Here is a 12,007-nt window from a genome sequence, read left to right as displayed (position 1 = left end):
GGAATTCTACAATTCGGTAGGCAGCTTCTTCCATTGCCCTAATGTTCTTAAAGCTGGGACTTTTTCCTGATCTTTAATCTTAATCTGCTTTGCTTCTTGTTCTGCCCTCTGTGGAGAGGGAGAACAATTTTATGGCAGTTTCAAAAATTTGAAAACTGCTGTTGTGTACTTCCTATTTCCTTTTCTCCAAGTGGAACATTTCCATCTTTTCCCCAATTCATGAAGTGCTGTCTGTAAACAGACTATCCTTAGATTTTTACATTGTTCTTCATGATGACATGGCTTTTCCTTACCACAAGCCCAAACCTGGAGGTCCAGTAAGAGAGAGTCCATTCATTCTCTTGGAGAAGAAAATTTTTGCAAAGAGTTTGTTGCAGCTTTGGTAATTACCAATGACCTGCTAATATTCTACTCTTTGCTGAAGTTGGTATTTCATCATCTGCACATCTCACATTTAATTATAAGCCTTCGTTTTACATTTGAGTAGCAAGTAATTGAGAAATAGGTTTCTAGGAGTTTTCATCTCATCAGTATGCAGGGATTAGCTATCTTCTTCCCCTTATCAGCTTTAAAGAGTAGGTTTATGGTGTGATAACCTGACTGTAGTCTGATTAGTGCTATGTAGGATTACTTACAAATTCTAGTCACTTGCTGACTTTAAAGATAACTGCCTCTCTGGGGGTTCAGTTTCCATAATGAGTAGGTCCAACTATTATAATGTGTCTGGCCTGGACAAACTAGAAAATGTTGGCCCCTCATACACTGCAGTTAGACAATAAAGCAAAGAACATTCTTTATGTGACTACTATTTCACAGAAACATAGAAGCACCTCTTCTATCTGTATAATAGTTAGTCTTATTTGCAAAGGAAATGAAAATATATCCCATTTTTTATTTTTTCCTTTAAAATCACTGAGATTACTGGTGAAGCAAGGTGCTCCTGGGGTGACTGGATCAGGCCATTAACTTACTTATGAATTGACATCCTTTGCATTTGTTACATTTTCAAAATGTAATCCCACTCGAACTAGCTACTTACAGAGCATCTGAATGATAAGTTTCCTTTTAGCTACTATAAGGCATGATCATTAATAGTGTGAAATAAGTCTTTTATTTTACCAACTCAAGGGCATAGCTACACATGCTATTAACTCTATAAAGGCTTACTGTACAGTAAAATACACAAAATAAATAAAATACTGTGAAGTAAACCTTCCCTGGGAACACATCTATACATGCTCCTTGTTGAAATCAAATCTGCTCCCAGTGGGAGCAGCCCATTACAGGGCTGTGCCTATCCTACTCTGACCCCCTGCAGTAGCCAGGGGGAGCTCCTGGCTCCATTGGAGTGCTAGTTTGGAGCCTGGCAGGAAGCACAGGGCTGGTCCCCATGCACATGGAGTCAGGAGAGCTCTCCTGGTGGCAGCAGCTGCTGTCTCCTTGCCCTATACACATCAGGAGGGGTCCTGGTATGTATGGCGCTGGGAGACAGCTGCTGCTGCTCCAGAGCTCTCTAGGCTGCGTGCACATGGGGACAAATCCTGTGCCCAGTAGAGTGGGACAGCACCCAGCTAGACTCTGGCTGTTTGTGGAAATCCCAGTCCAGCTAAGGGCTGACTGGGTGCTGCCCCAGAAGTGGGACAGCTCCCAGCCAGCCCCAGGATCCTGGGGGAAGCAGAAAGATCCTCAGTCACAGCACTGCTGAACTCCTGGCTCTTGTGGGGAGCCAGGACCTGAGCAGTGCTGGGACTAGGGGAGTTCCCTATCCCCTGTGGCCCCCCCTGGTATTGGGGCTGACCTGGAATTTGCTTCTGGTAGGCATCTACACATCTACTATGTAGTTAGTTTACTCTCTGTATTTACAGGTAGTAGCTGTGTGGTAGACTAATTTACTGTGCAGTACATGGTGTGCACGCATGGACCGTGATGCTTTACTGTACAGTAGATTAGTTTACTGTGTAGTAGAGCATCTCATGTAGACACACATAGTGACACTCAGAAGCACTTCCTGTGAGCTCTGAAAGGACCCTGGTTGTACAATATGTTTTATTAAATGAAGACTGCCTTCCCCTAATGTTTTTACTCTGGGATTATTTTACAAAGATAGTCACATTTAAAACAACTTCCCAGTGCCCTCAATCACTCAGTGTCACAGGGACACAGAGTCAGACAAGGGGGAAGCCTCAGTCAGAGGCAGACCCCTGATCAAAGAAAAAGGGAAAAAAAACCTGCTGCAGGGGCCAGAGGGAGTGAAGAGGTACACTGCGGAAAACCGCCCGAGCGGTTTATCAGCAGTGCCCATCTCTAGCTGAGGCTGGGTGGCACAATGAGGAGGCATCACCTGGTGAAGATAAAGATCAGCCTGGAAAGCATGGGAAGCAGGACACCGGGGGCCAGAGGACCACCAGGGAACCACCAGACAGAGAGTGTCCTGCTGCTGCAGTCAGTAGCAGCAGCAGCTGCAGGAACTGTAAAAGATCCCTGAGCCGGGGAAGCCCAGCGGGGATTAAAGACGCTGGCAGCAGCGGTGGCAGCAGCAGCAGCAGAGGCAGCAGGAACTGCAGGGGATCCCCGTGCCAGAGCAGACCGGTGGAGAATGAAGACGTCAGCAGGGAAGCCGGCAGCGGCAGCAGTGGCTGAAGGAGCTGCAGGGAATCACATGCCGGAGAAGCCCGGTGGGGATCAAAAGAGCTGACAGGGACCACCAGCGTGGGAGAGCTCACAAGAGGCAATGGGGGCTGCAGCCACAGGGCTGAGGTGGGTCCCAGAGGGGAAGAAGGAGACCCTGGCTGGGGACATCTCCAAAGGGAGCGAGTCACCAGACCCTCTGGGTCCAGTCAGAGCCCTAGGCACCCGTTGGTGAGGAAGGACATGGGGACCAGGAAGATATCAACAGGGTATAGCTGCTAAGGATCTTGAGGCTTGTCTAGAAGGTTGGCATATGGCCAAGGTGTAGGGAAGGTTGGAGCCCTGGAGACATCCACCGGGACGCGTGTTCACTCTGGAGGCACGCTCAAAGGGGATCCCCTTCACAGGGGATCCCCTTCACTGAGAGACCATCCAAAGTCATAGCAGGCAAGTTTGGGGGACTCCCCAAAGTTAATTGAGGTACCTCTGGGGTCTACATGAAGTTTTCTGGTGAACAAGTTCAACTACTCGGGATTAAGCCTTCAAGCAAAGTTGGGCACACTCACTTTTGCCACTTTTTCATATCATTGGAGCTGAATACCATTTACATAGGACTTTAAAATAATTTTCTGTTGTCCAGTCCACATTCCTTATATAAATTGGAAACCATGGAAAATCAACCTAGATGAATTTATTCTGTGTTATAAGGAATGTCTTCAGAAGCTATTTTATTGGTTTTTCACAAAGAAAACATATTTTATTGTTTATCAAGTTCTCTGGTCCACCTAGACCAGCTGCATTAAAACACACATTTGCATCTGTCTTCAACTATGTATTGGCTTCAATTACTACATTGTTTTCCTAATTATACCAGGTAGTGCAGAAAACTGTGTTAATATTTTGTCCCATTAAAGTAAAAGTCAATCCATCATGGTTTATGAACATCTGTGCTAGACTGTGAGCAAATAAAATCAATTGCCCCAATAGTGATAAAGCCATTCTCTCCTATCTTTTAGGTTCTTAAAAGAAACTCAAATTAAAAAACTCCATTTGAAGCATTTCTAGAAAATATGTTCTAGTAATGACACTTTTTACAGTTTTAGGAAGATGTACTTGCAAAATTAGATTCTCTTAACTTAAAATAAAAAGATGGAAAACAAGCATACAACACACTACCAATTCTATTGCTTTGTGAAAGCCACACGTGTGTAAATTCACATTCAAAGGTAGCTGATGCAGAATTTTAGTTTTAGCACCAGGGTCAGACCTGATCTGCAGAGCCAATTGATCAAACCTGTTGACATAGGCACTTTCCTCATGATCCCATGGGTAAAAGTGGAGGTAGTGATGGGAACTTTCCCCATGCTGCTGCTAGGAAAAACAATGGCAGCAGCTGGGTCCTAGCACCTGCCCATCTGCCCACTTCTGACTTGAAGATAGTCAATACAGTCCACAGCCTTAAAGGATTGCCAACCACTGCTTTAGTACATAATCTTCACCTTTTCATATGTGTGGGTAGAGAAAGACCATATGGCATAAGGTAATGTTACATTGTAAAAAATGGCTATTTTGTCATAGGTGAAACAGAGAAGAATAAGCAAAAAAAATATGCAAGCCATCTACCATATCAAAATGGATGAGAATAAAGAAGTTTGGTCTCTCTGGAAGCCAAGGTTTTCATAGGCAGTAAAATCAACTGTGAAATTGTAAACCTTCTTTATACTGTCGGAGGGAACTTTTCAAAATGCAAGATGAGCATGCCCATTGGAGTGATGGGCAGCTACTGTATGCATCTTAGGAAAGTTGGTGGGCTCTCTTGAACATGCTCACTGGGGAAATGGTAATAACTGGCAGCCATGTGGGGTGTACCACACATGCCCAGTGGAGGAAATATGACCCTAGCAACCAAGGGAGACTGAGACCAGATTCCCTAAGGAACCCCTCATCTGTTCTGCCATTACTCTAGGCTGTTTGTCTCCTTCCCTATATTTTCTGCCAACTACACTAGTCACCTGATAACTGACCATATTTGTGAAAATTGAAATAAAAAAGACATTAAATACTGTGTAAGAATCATGTGTAACTAGATGGCCTTCTGCATTCCATAAGGGACCTGTGGTTTCTCTAGTCTCACTTTTACTTTTACATACTTGTATAGTCCCTTTGTATTGTTTTTTTTATGTGCCTTGTCATCTGCATCTCAAATTGTGCCTTGGCCTTCCTGATTTTCTGCTTGCATGCCTGGGTGATACTCTTATACTCTTCCCAGGTACATTTATGTGTCATTAGGGAGCAACAATAAACTGCAGAACTTATTGCTTTCCAGTTCATTGCTCTTAGGAAGCTCCTGGGTGTGCAGTTTACATGTGTACCTGGACTGTTGAGGTGGATTGCAGCAGCCTTAGCTGGCAAGGAGCCTGGGAGACTCAGCCTGCTGTCCCGAAGCTGCTTGAGCTGGGCTCAGTGTGAGAAGGGACTGGCTGGGGCACAAGGGTGCTTCAGTGCAGGGCAAGCCAGCAGGCAGCTGCTGCACTGCAGCACTGTCATGCCCCAGCCAGCTGCAACAGCTTCTATAAATGCACTGCTGCACACAAAAAAACCTCTGCAGCAGGGTATTTATCCTACCCTGTTGCGGAGTTTATTAGTTTTGGGAATACATGTAGATGTTGAAAGATTTACTGTGCAGGCAATTAGTCAACTGTGCAGTTAACATTTTGTTTGCTTCCCCCCCCCCCTTAGTACTATGACCAATTTTCCACTTTTTATAGGATTCCTCCTCTTGAAGACCCCCAAGGTAGGGGAGAGCACCACCTCCCTTGGAAGCCCATTCCAGATTCTGGCAAACCTTACTGTGAAGAAGTTCTTTCTAATGTCCAACCTAAATTTGCTCTCTGTGAGTTTGTGGCTATTGTTACTAGTTATTCCAGAGGCTGCCCTAGTAAATAGAGCATCTCCTATTCTCTGCTGAATTTATAGGCAGCCACAAGATCACTTCTCAGCCTTCTCTTGTGAAGGCTGAAGAGATCTAAGTCCCTCAGTCTCTCCTCGTAGGACCTTGCCTGCACTGGCCCTCCTCTGAACCCTGTCAAGATTCTCCACATTCTTCTTGAAGTACAGCACCCAAAACTGGAAGCAGTACTGCAACTGCAGTCTAACCAGTGTTTCATAGAGGGGAAGCATCATCTCCCTGGACCTATTTGTCATGCATCTGCTAATGTATGATAAAATGCGGTTAGCCTTGTTTATCACTCATCACACTGATGACTCATGTTCATCTTGGACTCAACTGTTATTCCAAGATCCCTTTCCACTGCTGTGCTGCTGAGAAGGCCCTCCCCCAGCCTGTAAGTGTGTTGGTGGGTTTTTTTCCCAGGTACAGCACTTTGTACTTGTCTTTGTTGAACTACAAAAGGGATGTGGCTAGCACTTCAAAATGGATGTGGCCAGCCGGGAGAGGGTTCAGAGGAGGGCCACCTGCTTGGTGAGAGGGCATCAGGACAGGCCCTATGAGGAGAGACTGAGGGACCTGAACCTGTTCAGCCTCAGCAAGAGGAGGCTGAGGGGGGACCTGGTGGCTGCCTACAAACTCATCAGGGGAGATCAACTGCAAATAGGTAGAGCCATTTTCTCCCTAGCACCATATGGGGTGACAAGGAACAATGGTAAGAAGCTGATGGAGAATAGTTTAGCTTAGAGATCAGAAGGCAATATTTTACAGTTAGGGTGGCCAAAATCTGGAACCAACTTCCCAGGGAAGTGGTCCTCGCCCCTACCTTGGGCAAATTCAGAAGGAGGCTAGATGATCACTTTTCTGGGGTCTTGTGAACCCAGCATTCATTCCTGCCTGTGGCAGGGTGTCAGGCTAGATGATCTGTTCAGGTCCCTCCTGACCCGAGCTACTATGAAACATACTGTTACATTCTGCCCATTTTTCACCCTGTCCAGATCCGCCTGCATCCATTCCCTACCACTTGTGTTAATGTTGTCCCATAATTTGGTATTGTCTGTGAACTTGGACAGGGTGCTCTGCATACCTTCGTCTAAGTCACTGATGAAGACATTGAATAGTACCAGTCCATGGACTGAGCCTTCAGGGACTCCCCTGCCCACATCTTTCCAGGTTGATATTGACCCGCCCACCACCACTCTCTGGGTGTGACCTCTAAGCCAATTTGCCACCCACCTAACCATGTAATCATCTACATTACAGCCTGTCAGTTTATTTATAAGAAGAGAATGAGATATTGTATGGAAGGCCTTCTTAAAGTCTAGGTAGATAACATCTATCCTGAATCTAAGCATTTTGTGACCTAGTCATAAAATGAAACAAGGTTAGTCAGGCAGGCTCTACGTGCAATGAATCCATGCTGATTTCCTTTCAGCATTATTTCCCCTGCTAGGCTCCCACAAATGTGATCCTTAATGATTTTTTCCAGAGTTTTCCCAAGGATAGAGGTGAAACTAACAGGCCTATAGTTTTCTGGTTTCTCCCTCCACCCCTTCTTGAAAATACAGACCACATTGGCCTTTTTCCAGTCCTCTGGGACCTGACTGGAGCACCATGAGTTTTTGAACAGCCATGCCAGTGGCTTTGCTGTGACACTGGCCAATTCATTCAGCACCCTTGCATGAAGCTTATTTGGGCCCGCTGATTTCAGCCCTCTAAGTGCCCCTTCACTAAGTCTGCGCTAACAGTTGGTGGACTGATGTCCATCCTGTGCCTATCTATGATCCAACTGGGAGATTTGTCTTGGTCTGTGTCTAGGAATACAGATGCAAAGAACTTGTTGAAGAGCTCAGCTTTGTTCCCTCTCTTTGTCACCATTTGCCCCAGTTTGTCCTGTAGGGGTTCTGTGCTACCTGTGCTACATCCTATGGTCCTATACTACATCCTGTATGATTTTGCGCTGTGGGATACTCAGCTCTGCCTGTTTGTCCTGCACCATCTTGCCTTCCTTGATGCTCCAGTGGAAGTAACCCACCACCCTCCTGCATTTTGAAATGAGCTGGCTGGTAATGACAGTGCCGTCACCTGGAGCGCTGTCCCCCTCCAAGGCATCCCTGACTATGAGGTGTAACTTGTGTGCCACACAGCGAATGTCAACAAAGTTAGCAACACTCACTGCCTTGACCATATCGGCCTCATTGTCAGTGACCATGAAACCGTGGGTGAGCTCAACCTGCTGAATGAGCCACCCCAGAACTATGTGGTTCATGCCCACCATGATCTCCCTTGCCATGCAGGACTGATCCATAACCTCTGCTTGAAGGAGAGTCCACTGACACCCTGATTGATTACAGGAGTACCCTGTGCGGAAGAGGTAGGCATGATCCCCACCCCGGCTGCTCCAGATGTCTGAGATAAAGTGCAAACCTACCTACGGCCCTGCCTTCTGCAGCTCATCCCTTAATATGACTCATACAGGGACAGCACCTCCTTCCTGCTAAAGGTGGTGCATGCAGGCACCTGGTAGGATGGGGCCACAAGCACTATGAATCCTGAACCCTGTATGCTCAGCAAGGGAGAAGGGCTGGCCATCCAGAGCAAGCATCTCCCCAATCCTCTGGGTGACCTCGCTTGCCTGGGGAACATGCCCCACTTTGCCTCCATTTTTACCCAATGGTCCAGGGTGGCCTGTCTCTACTTCTTGGGGATGGGGGCTTTGGAGCGAGAAGGGGACTTCTATTTGGGCACACTCCCACTGGTCCTAGGCTGAGAAGCAACAAGGGCAAGGGGGTACTGCCTCCTGAGATGCGACAGCATTACTGTAGTGGTGAAGTGTTTTTTGTCTCTGCCCCGGCTGATGTGCTTTTGGCAGTGCTGGCGGGTAGCATACCTAGGATCATCTACTACCTCAAAGTGATCCTACACTACACTACCCATCTGTTTCTGGCCTTATCCCCCTCCTCACCAGGCAGAGCAAAACAACAGGAGGAGCTGAGCCACCTGCTCCCACACCCTCCTCCAAAGTACATTCCAGAAATGACCTGCCTCTAGGGGAACTTTGAGGGTTGTGGAGCAGAAACTCAGTATTCCTCTCCTTCCCCAGAATTTCCTTAGCTATGGCACTTAGCTCCTCTGCTTCCAGGTCCAGCTTCTTGTCTGGCACTGGAAGGCTCATGCTGGGAACTGAAATTGGCGTGGACAATGTTGTGCTGGTGCTGGTGGTTATTACTGGTGTTAGTGAAGGTGGTACAGACATCGCTCCCACCTCCTTGTTCCCATGAGCAGCAGAAGACTTATCACTGCCAAGAAAGAGGGTGCATCTATGTTTGGTGTGGGGTGGGGAGACTTACAGCTCTACCTTTGTCCGCTCTCCTTCTGCCAGAAGACCTGGCACCTGCCTTTCCAGTTTGCTTCATAATATTTGGTGTGATGCAAAATGTGTATGTTTCTGTAATATATGTTGTGCTTTCTTGCAGTGCACAGTGATGACACACTGTTAGGGAAAACACAGAAGAAGAGAGACTAGCTCCCAAGAGCCTAGATAGCAAACCAGAGCCTTTCAGATGCTGCTAGTCCAAGAGAGACGGCTCACAAAAAGCACAGATGACTTCACACATAGCCTTTTATTTTGTTTTTACATCCCTCCTCCAGAGCACTGTAATTGGAAGGGAATTAGGGAAAGATCTCAGTCACTGGCCAGTTATAGATGTTAATATCAGAGCAGTCATTTCCCCCTCCAGAAACTCTTCTCAGTTTCTGTTTTCTGCAAGCCTTCTGAATAGCCAAATCTTTGTGAATCTTTTCCAAATAGATTTGGAGGCTTCTGAATCAATTTGGACCTTTAATGGGTCTTCCAATTTGATTTGGATTCAGAGATTTGGCTGCCACATTGGGCTGAATCTCCTCAAAATTGAATCGGCTACTGAAGCTTCACACAGCCCTAATGTACAAGTGTCATCTCCAAAGATCTCTCCCAGAGGTTTCAGGCATGCCTCCATGGCCTTTACTTAATTGTACTGGGGCATGTTTCCTCTTTCCTGCTTTTTTCTATCTCTGTCTCTCTCTTTCAAGTGCCTGCTATCTCTATTAGCCAAACTTACCATATGTGGCTACTTCTTGATCCAGAATACTCCTAAGAGACTCAATTAATACCATGGATGTGAAACTGTCACATATGTACACTTCTTCATGGTTGCTGCATGCTGCAATGCTATTGCCACAGACAACCTTGCTATCCAGCATCCTCCCATTTTTTACCATGAAATGCTTCCAGATGGCCATACTTCTCACACTTGTCACCAATTTGAAGCTCAGTTTTGTGGAAGAAATGGCAGGCAACATATTACTTGGCATGTTCTGTAAAAGAGAAAAAGAGGTCCTTGGCAGCACAATATACTTTATGCTATCCACCCAAGGGACAAGGATGCCCATCTGCCACTGTTTCTTTCTTTCAAAACCTACCTCTTTTGCAATTTTTTTTTCTGCTGGTACTTCAGTTTTAACATATTTCCCCCCTCCTCCCTGCATTGTGGGTGTGGGGGTTTTTTTTGTTTTTTTTTTAATGTTCTCTCTCTCCTTTCTTGGAAAACAGCTTTGATCTGTCTCCTTACTAACAGTTGACTAATTGCTGGCTTCAGCAGGCTTTGGATTGGTGCCTGAAACTATCAGCACTCTTCCAATATGGACATTTATTCTATTAACAGATCCCAAGAAACTCTGCTGACTCATGGGAATGATCCTTGACCATGACCACACAATGAATTTTGAATGAAGTAACTTTAGCTATGGAATGAAATTGGACCCCCAACTTCAAAGCCTGCAAATCACTTTACTGAGAAAACTCTTAATGGTCTCTTTCAAAAAGACTTTGAAAGTCTTGATAGATCTTTACTTTTACATTTGGAGAATGAGTAAATGAAAATAGAGATTCTTCAAATCACTAGAGCTGAGGGCCACATTCCTATTTGAGTTTTCCACAGCTGATTACAATGCCTAACTTGAATCTATGATACAGCACAAAGTGAATAATCTTCAGTCTGACCTATGATTAAATTGAAACTGTAGAAAGTAGATAGTAGATTTGCGATATAATCGTGAGAGGAAACTAAGAGAATTTGGAAAATAATAAGAAAGGTCAAGAAGGAAACAGGGCAGCGGAAGAACATCTGAAATAAATGCAATTATTTTAAAACACCACTAAAATATTAAATCTGACATCCATGTGAAAAAAAATGATAGCTCATTATAACTGCCCTAGACAGTATATATTTTTAATCTACCTCTCTACTCACATATCTTCTATCTTTTAAGAAGTGGGGAAAAAAATAGAAGCAGGATATGTCAGGGGTTGTGAAGGGCATATTAATAACATATCACTGCTCAGTAACTAGCTAATGCTTCCTGTGCAAATGTGGTTTATACCTAACCCCCCAATTTAAATGAGAAGATAAATGTGGCCTTCAAGACAATGCTGAGTTTCCAAACACGATACTAGAGTAAAAAATATTTGGCCTTGGCTATATCAATTCTGGGAAAATAGAAACATTTTTGAGGATAAAGCTGTATTTAATCTGAATCCATTAAACATATCTACGATAAGTTTATATTTATCTTTTACATATGACAGCAAGGTCAGGAGAAGGGGAGAGGAGACATTAGCTCGATATACTTGGCGCAACACAGCCTGAGGAGGCGTAAGTCTATTCCTGCATTCTGTGCTACTATTTTACTTCAGGCCTTTGCTTGTCTTGCTTCTATGAACTTTAGGCTGACATTCTGTGGATTTTTTTATGTCTATGTGGCCATTTTTAGGTATCTACATGGTATTTTTGGAACTTAGACTTCCAAAGGAATATGGTTCCTGGATACGTAAACCATGGGGGAAGGGGGTGGGGGTGGGGGAATCTAGTATTTGAAAAGGGGGAGTGTGACCTATGATAACTTTTCCTTACATAAGGGGAGCAGCCCACCAAAGTAGGGCACACCCACACATGCAAGCACATGCACTTACAGTAGTTCAAATAGAAGCAGTGCAAATTTGAGCCAGGGCTTTTTGTCTCAGCGCACGTGCTTGGACTTGCACTTTGTTGTGGAGCAAATTGTGCCACTTGCAGCAAAATAACCCTGCCTGGCTCCTCCCAAATCTGCAGCCAGGGTGAGCTAGACCCCAGGGCCACCACTTGTACTGTTCCCAGCAGTATAAAGAGCTGCCCTGTCCTGGTCCTAATCACACAAAAAGCTGTCCTGGCAAGCAGCTCAGGGCTACTCACTCTCAGGAGCTTCTGGGGGAGGACCTTCTGGAAGGAAGTTGGCCACACCTACACCCCTTTCTGTCCTAGGCTGCTGCTGCTGCTGCTGATTGCTGCAAGCTTGGTCTCAGGAGCTTCTGAGGAGAAGATGGCCAGGCCCTTTCCTGCCTCTGGCTAATATTAG

This window comes from Crocodylus siamensis, chromosome 1 (genome assembly GCF_052110815.1).
Source record: "Crocodylus siamensis isolate JL-2025a chromosome 1, ASM5211081v1, whole genome shotgun sequence".
Taxonomy (NCBI): Eukaryota; Metazoa; Chordata; order Crocodylia; family Crocodylidae; genus Crocodylus; species Crocodylus siamensis.
Note: the sequence above shows the minus strand (reverse complement) of the source record.